Genomic DNA, 9,171 nt, shown 5'->3' on the forward strand with positions numbered 1-9,171 from the left:
TGCCCACTTGGCCCATAAATATGCCATTCAAGACCCATATATGCATTCCCAGATCAAACCCATGCCCACTTGGCCCATAAATATGTAATGCAGGACCCATATATGTATTCCCAGTTCAAACCCATGTCCACTTGGCCCATAAATATGTCATGCAGGACCCATATATGTATTCCCATATCAAACCCATGCCCACTTGGCCCATAAATATGTAATGCAGGACCCATATATGTATTCCCAGTTCAAACCCATGTCCACTTGGCCCATAAATATGTCATGCAGGACCCATATATGTATTCCCATATCAAACCCATGCACACTTGGCCCATAAATATGTCATGCAGGACCCATATATGCGTTCCCAGATCAAACCCATGCCCACTTGGCCCATAAATATGCCATTCAAGACCCATATATGCATTCCCAGATCAAACCCATGCCCACTTGGCCCATAAATATGTCATGCAGGACCCATATATGTATTCCCAGATCAAACCCATGCCCACTTGGCCCATAAATATGTCATGCAGGACCCATATTTGTGTTCCCAGATCAAACCCATGCCCACTTGGCCTATAAAAATTCAATGCAGGACCCATATGTGCATTTCCAGTTCAAACCCATGCCCACTTGGCCCATAAATATGCCCTGTAGGACCCATATATGCATTCCCAGTTCAAACCCATGCCCACTTGGCCCATAAATATGTCATGCAGGACCCATATATGCGTTCCCAGATCAAACCCATGCCCACTTGGCCCATAAATATGCCATTCAAGACCCATATGTGACCCTGGACCACAAAACCAGTCTTAAGTCGCTGGGGTATATTTGTAGCAATAGCCAAAAAAACATTGTATGGGTCAAAATTATTGATTTTTCTTTTATGCCAAAAATCATTAGGAAATTAAGTAAAGATCATGTTACATTAAGATTTTTTGTAAAATTCCTACTGTAAACCTATCAAAATGTAATTTTTGATTAGTAATATGCATTAAGAACTTAATTTGGACAACTTTAAAGGTGATTTTCTCAGTATTTTGATTTTTTTGCACCCTCAGATTCCAGATTTTCAAATAGTTGTATCTTGGCCAAATATTGTCCTATCCTAGCAAACTATACATCAATAGAAAGCTTATTTATTGAGCTTTCATATGATGTATATATCTCAGTTTTGTAAAATTTAACCTTATGACTGGTTTTGTGGTCCAGAGTCACATGTATGCATTCCCAGATCAAACCCATGCCCACTTGGCCCATAAATATGTCATGCAGGACCCATATATGTATTCCCAGATCAAACCCATGCCCACTTGGCCCATAAATATGTCATGAAGGACCCATATTTGTGTTCCCAGTTCAAACCCATGCCCACTAGGCCTATAAAAATTCTATGCAGGACCCATATGTGCATTCCCAGTTCAAACCCATGCCCACTTGGCCCATAAATATTCCATGTAGGACCCATATATGCATTCCCAGTTCAAACCCATGCCCACTTGGCCCATAAATATGCCATGCAGGACCCATATATGCATTCCCAGTTCAAATCCATGCCCACTTGGCCCATAAATATGTCATGCAGGACCCATATATGCATTCCCAGTTCAAACCCATGCCCACTTGGCCCATAAATATGTCATGCAGGACCCATATTTGTGTTCCCATTTTAAACCCATGCCCACTTGGCCTATAAAAATTCTATGCAGGACCCATATGTGCATTCCCAGTTCAAACCCATGCCCACTTGGCCCATAAATATGCCATCCAAGACCCATATATGCGTTCCCAGATCAAACCCATGCCCACTTGGCCCATAAATATGTCATGCAGGACCCATATATGTATTCCAAGATCAAACCCATGCCCACTTGGCCCATAAATATGTCATGCAGGACCCATATTTGTGTTCCCAGTTCAAACCCATGCCCACTTGGCCCATAAATATGCCATGCAGGACCCATATATGCATTCCCAGTTCAAACCCATGCCCACTTGACCCATAAATATGTCATGCAGGACCCATATATGTATTCCCAGATCAAACCCATGCCCACTTGGCCCATAAATATGTCATGCAGGACCCATATTTGTGTTCCCAGTTCAAACCCATGCCCACTTGGCCTATAAAAATTCTATGCAGGACCCATATGTGCATTCCCAGTTCAAACCCATGCCCACTTGGCCCATAAATATGCCATGCAGGACCCATATATGTATTCCCAGATCAAACCCATGCCCACTTGGCCCATAAATATGTCATGCAGGACCCATATTTGTGTTCCCAGTTCAAACCCATGCCCACTTGGCCTATAAAAATTCTATGCAGGACCCATATGTGCATTTCCAGTTCAAACCCATGCCCACTTGGCCCATAAATATGCCATGCAGGACCCATATATGCATTCCCAGTTCAAACCCATGCCCACTTGGCCCATAAATATGCCATGCAGGACCCATATATGCATTCCCAGATAAAACCCATGCCCACTTGGCCCATAAATATGTCATGCAAGACCCATATATGTGTTCCCAGATCAAACCCATGCCCACTTGGCCCATGCGTGTCCCTTATGTGACCCATGTAATCAGCTCATATGGGCTTCCTATGTGGGACTCATACTACAAAACCTACATGGGACCCGCTAATTTCACCCAGCCAAAGCCCATGCCCACACAGTTCCCATGGAACCCGTAGTTAACCCAGCTGGGCCCCACAAGTCATTGCTGGCTGGGCAGAATATAGTGTTAACATTATGTATCAGCACAGTAGCAAGATTGACAGTTTAAGACATTAACTTGTAAGCACGAAACACAAGATACTTATCTTTTCTAATAAAAATACAATTTTATTGGATAAACCTAAAACATACAAAGTAGTCTAACACATAAACACACGCATTCACACAGGTTGCAGAAAGAGAAAGTGAGGAAAGAATGAGTTTAAAGGAATGAAAATATGAAGTTCCAAGTTTATAGCAATATGTGCAATTGCTTAGACCTGAACAACCATCAGTCACTTAGTCTCTCAATGAGGTTATTAAACTTTATATCAAATGCACCAGTTCAGCTAGAATCTGGAGGTTGTACTTGCATTGCCTTTGTTTTGAGGGAATTCCTTTCGTCGAGTCGTTCCAGAAAGGGGGTTTTTCCGAGGTTGTTGATTGGTTGGAAGTTCAGTGGTCTTTTGTGAAGTCTTGGGCGTTGAGTTGTGTGCTGGTTAAAGTACAGATGTTTGGGTCACGGCTTGCGACAAAACTTAACTAGAACATGAAACTCTCAACGGAAAGAAAGACTTAAAGTAAAAGAAGTGTAACGATCTCCTCATGTTTCCTTTAGAGGAGAAGCTGGCATGCAGGCCAGGGAGCGTTCAAGAACGCTAACAGCAGCGTCGAAATGCGGCGACATGAAGCGCAAAGAGTAAGAGAGTAAGAGAGAGTGGTTTGATGGTGTCCTTAGTATTTAAACTCAGCTTTTGGACACATCCCAAATGGTGTCTTGACCAATTAAAACATTGTCCTAACTTGGGGTACTGCTAGTTTCTCCTCCCAAAACATAAATCACAATGTTATCTTATCAGTCCCGTGGTCCCAATTTTCCCGCTCTTTGTAGAGTCAAATTTGGATGTGATTTCTATAACAAGACTATAATACATTTTACAAAGAATTGAATTATAGAAACATTTCAAGAATGTAATTTCAAGCTCAGGCATACCAAACACCAATATAAACCATTAAGCTATTCAATAGTTATCAAAAAGGACATACACAGCGAGTGATTAAAACATAATAGACAAATGTATGGGTTACATAAATTATAGAAAGTTATGCATAGAAATGATTAGTTGCTCATAAGTTCTTGCATATACCGTAAATCCTCTAATATTGGCCTGTATTCCATTAGCGGCCGGGTCTCCAACATTGGCCGGTCTCGCTGTCAGCTGAGGTAAATAATGGCCGGTCTCTAATAGTGGCCGGGGCTATTATTAGAAACAGCGTATGTCTGGGCAGCAGAGTATGTGAGCGGAGCGCGGAGTGGAGCTGTGTAATTTTGAATGGAGGGAGGAGCGGATTTTTGAAAAGTCGGAGCGTCGTGGTTTTCACTCGCTCCAAGAGCGCTCCGCCACCTCTCCATCATGAGTACAATTCATGCCAACGGTCCGCACTCTGCAATATAACTGCATATTAAGCAAGAATTTGTATGTTAAACATGTTTAGATAGCTTGATAGAGATGGATCACTCAAATCAGAAAGAATGTGAAGGCTATGATGACGGCAATGGATGAGCGGTAAATTAAAGTTCACAAGGCATTAGTTTGTTCCTAGATAATGAATATTTTCAGGTGAAAGCATGATTTAAACAGGTACAACACTTATTCACATGCAATCGCTCTGTCAATAATGCATTAAAACAAATCTAATGGTATCTGATTTCGAATAAACAGACATCTGTAAGAAATGCAGGGATTCATAGGTAAAATAACTGACGAAAATGTATTTTTATTTTCATTACAAACTTTGCACGGCATAAAGCAGTTATACTCTTTTAATGCTGACAATGTTATTGTATGTGGTAGGAATAAAGTTTGCACACTAGTGTTCCAAACTCTCCTGTTATTTTATTTTAGTATTTTTTATTTTAATATGTGTTATGAACAGGACCGTTGTATTTCAAACATTTTTTTTTTTTTGACGCGGAGCGGTCTTTCTGATATCAGTGAGCGAGGAGTGGAGCGGGAAATTATGAACCCAGAGCGGAGCTGGAGCGGAGCGATTATTAAATGCACCTAGTATTTTATAGGTTCAAATAGACACAAAATCTCTTTTTTTTTATTCTACTGGTAGTTTGTTTTGCTCGAATAGAAATTGAGGCCTGTCTCTAATTCTGGCCTCCTTCTAATAAAGGCCTGGACCGCGATGCGCTTGAGTAAAATAAAGGCCCGGGCCTGTATTAGGGGATTTACGGTATACATGGGAAGGCAGTTTTATGGGCCGTGTTGGGAACGTGATGGTACATTCTTTGAGCTGTAAGGTCAAAAGGTTAGGGAAGGAATCTCAGTGTCCTGGGTGGGGGAACCCACCAAGCACAATCTCTACTAGTGATTTTCCTCATGTAATGTTCATGATGTGCATTTGACCAATAATCTTGGTTACTTCCCCAAATTTGACTATCTCCTTCCTTGGGAAGTGTCCTTTTGTGTTAATGTCACAAGTTCCTAGCAGAGGTGGGTAGTAACGAATTACATTTACTTCGTTACATTTACTTGAGTAAATTTTTGGGGTAACTAGTACTTTTAGAGTATATTTAAATATAGGTACTTTTAATCTTACTCAAGTACTTTTATAGTGAAAAAACTTTACTTTTACTTCGCTACATTTGATGGCGTTCCTCCGTTACTGACAAAAAAAATGATGTCATTGAAGAAATATGAACGCTGCACATTTCAATGACAAAATGTGGCACAGATGTCTTTATATGAACGTATCTGAAGGACACCGACTGTCCTCAGAAACATGTCGTTGGCATTTTCATTTCATGCCTGATAAAACTGCATTAATGCTGCTTTGTGTTCAGCCGTTACTAGGGAAACCGTAATATTTCAGCTCCTAAAGCGCCCCCTCGTGACTGAGAATGAATTTTTAATTTCCAAAACATTTTTTTAGCTGTTTATGGTCAAATGATTGCAATTATCGACCCATATTTTTATGCAAATGTAAAGAGTTAAGGTGCCTTCTAAAAATCTAAACAAGTACAGTAAAATTTATGTTTTAAATAAATATAATAAATTATATACTCAATTTATCCATTTTAATGGTATAAAAGATAAAATGCCATAGTGTAAGATATTGTGTTTTTGTGTGAAACTATATCTAAATTTTAAATCATGCCATTTTATGGCTTAATATTCTACTTTACATTGTCCAGTCACATTAATGTTTATTTTATTTTACTTATCTTAAAAAGGGTCATGAATTGTTTTAAATTAATATAAAAAATTCTGCAGATACACTAAATGAAATAAATATAATGAAATAAATTTAATTTCTTGATGTTTGTTTATATTTGTGTATTAAAAACATGTGATTAGACTCCTATCTGATTTTCTATATTTAAATTATATATATTTGGGCTAGTTAAATTAATTTTCGGGCTACCAAAATCTGAAGAGTGCATGCCCAAAGGGCTACCCGAGATTTTGAAATTTTGCGAGCCCTGTATATACACACACACACACACACACACACACACACACACACGTTTGTTTTTGTGAATTGTGGGGACATTCCATAGACGTAATGGTTTTTATACGGTACAAACGATATTTGCTATCACCCTACACCTTCCCTACACCTAAACCTAGCCCTCACAGGAGACTGTGCATATCTTTACATTCTCAAAAAAAATGTATTCTGTATGATTTATAAGCCTTTTGAAAAGTGGGGACATGGGCAATGTCCTCATAAGTCACCCTCTCCTTGTAATACCTATGTCATACCCATGTTATTACACAAATTTGTGTCCTGATATGTCACAAAAACAAACACACACACACACACACACATACATATATTTATATATACACTTTACTTCAGCCTATGTTTTCAAGGAGAGGTGTGTGGAAGCTTTCCAAATAGTTTGAAATTCAAGGTTTTCACTTCATATCAATCAGATCAGAAGTAACTAGTAACTAGCTACTTGAGTACTTTTTCCATCGGATACTTTTTTACTCTTACTCAAGTAACTATTAAGATTGTTACTTTTACTCTTACTTGAGTAAATATTTCCATAAGTACTTGTACTTTTACTTGAGTACAGATTTTTGGTACCTCTACCCACCTCTGGTTCCTAGTTGGGTAGGTTTGCTTTAAGCTGGCTGGCGCCAGGGTGTCAAATGACAAATTTTACGACAGGAGTCTTGTCATGCTGGGCCTCTTGTGGAATTTGAGTCTGTAGAAGTGTTTTAACTTCTAATCGAATCTCCTGAATTGTCTGATTCGTGCTGAGACGCTACAACAGCAAAAAGCCCATGTTAAATTAACTATTTGAGTCCACACTCAAGAGTGTGAAAGTGTTAAAATAAGAGTGTTAAATTAACACTAAAGTGGAGTTAAAGTTAATGAGATAATTAGGTATTAATTAAGTCATGACTGATCATTATTGAAGACACCTGATGTTAACAAGCAGAATCACCAAAGGAGAAACTCACATTTTTTAAGAAACCATTATAGTGGGCAGTGTTTGCATTAGTTAGACTCTTGCCACTTACATATCTGTCATTAGATTTAGTTCAGCTGCTAGAGTAAAGGTGTTTTGATCAAAAAACTTTTAAAAGACATGAAGAATCAACAAGGAAATCCAGCCCAGATGAGAAACAGTTAAGCAAAAGTAGTGTAATGCATAACTTTCCCCAGCACTGATTATCACACATGAAATTTGTTTTCCAGTTTGACAAATTTACACTCCTTTGTTCTTATGAAAGAATTCTTTATCTATGAGAGACAATATTTAGCTTAACCTCATTTTGTTCACAAACTGAATGACTTTCTCTGTCGTGGTTATACAGATATGCAGTGTGAAGTTGTCGCTCCAGGTCTGACATCTGCGTTTGTGTTCTTTTGAGATAATAACAGGAGTAAATCATGAACAAATATTTATTGTCAGTGGGTAATGTATTGTATTTTTTTTTTATTAATTTCTGAGTTTTGTCCAGATGAGATAACTGTCATATGCCTGTTCTTACCCTTTAAATTAGTTTCCTGGGGCATTTACTTAAGAACATCAAGACATGTGGCAATTCCCCATTTAAGCACATTTACAATATACCACAACATCATAAAGCTCAATCAAATGTGACAGTTTCTATAATAATACTCTAATAATGCTTGTTTGACACACTTTGCTCTTTGGAATCACTCTTGTAAACACGAGAAGCTGATTTAACAGCTGTTTAGAATTAACACTTTTTTTTTTTTTTACATTTTTCACAGAAGCTCCTTCTTCACTCATCTCTCAAACCACGTGTCCTTGCTATTCTCGACTTTTCCTTTAAATGCAGATACACAGCCAGATCCTTCCTGAAGGGCTTCATTCATATTCTGTGTTCAAACGGGTGTCAAGTTGAAACGGGTGAAAATTGTTTACAGTGTAAGAGAAAAAAAAATAATTTTGAGAAAACGGACTTTAAAAACTAGTCTGAAGAAAAAAAACACTATGAAAAACCAAAAAGCCCAAAATCTCAAACTTCACAGATGAAAAAATTAAAAATCTTTTTGCCCGCAGTGTCTCCCCTTAAAATGTTCGAAAAGACATCATAAATGAAAAAATGTATGAATTGAGCGGTTTAACCAAAGTGTACTGAAGAGAAACAAATGTTTTATATGATTAAGACAGGCTTTTATTTACATATGAACATTAATCAGCACACAAATTAAATATAGTAAATGGAAGCTAACACATGGAAATAAAGAATCATGATTTTTGGTGGAGTGACTTTTCAGTGGAGGCAAAGAAAAACAGCTCAGCTAAAGTGATTATAACGTACTCGGTTACTAACGTAACCTCGGTTCTCTCTAGAGAGGGAACGAGTACTGCGTAAGAAGTATCTTACGCTAGGGGAAAATCCTTTTCTGCGAGATATTGAAGCCAAAAATTATCCTTAATTTTGAAATAATGTAAAGCGCGTTGCAGCAGCATACAGACATAGGCGAAACAGCTTGCGCGCCTATTGGCTGCTCTGCGGCAACTGCAGCAGCCTATTAGAGCGAGGCCTGACGCGACGCCAGATCCAATGGGGGCATTTCGCGCCCTTTGCGTCGCTTCGCGCCCTTTTCGTAGCTTCCCGCCTAAAAGGGCGTGGTCTAGACCTATAAATATCGCTCATAGGCAGCTATTATCTGGTTTTTCATCATCAAAGCAACCAGAGCGTGCGCATGCACGGCAAGATACGCAGTACTCGTTCCCTCTCTAGAGAGAACCGAGGTTACGTTAGTAACCGAGTACGTTCTCTTACAAGAGGGAACGAGTACTGCGTAAGAAGTATCTTACGCTAGGGGACCCAGTGTAAAACGCCGTGCATGCTGAGATCTGACACCAAAGACCCAAGGGCAAAAGCCCGGGGTTCATACAGTTCATAATCACCTATGGAACTCACAGGGAGTCCGGGGAAGAGGGAGG

The sequence above is a fragment of the Garra rufa genome, chromosome 7 (assembly GCF_049309525.1).
Source record: "Garra rufa chromosome 7, GarRuf1.0, whole genome shotgun sequence".
NCBI lineage: Eukaryota > Metazoa > Chordata > Actinopteri > Cypriniformes > Cyprinidae > Garra > Garra rufa.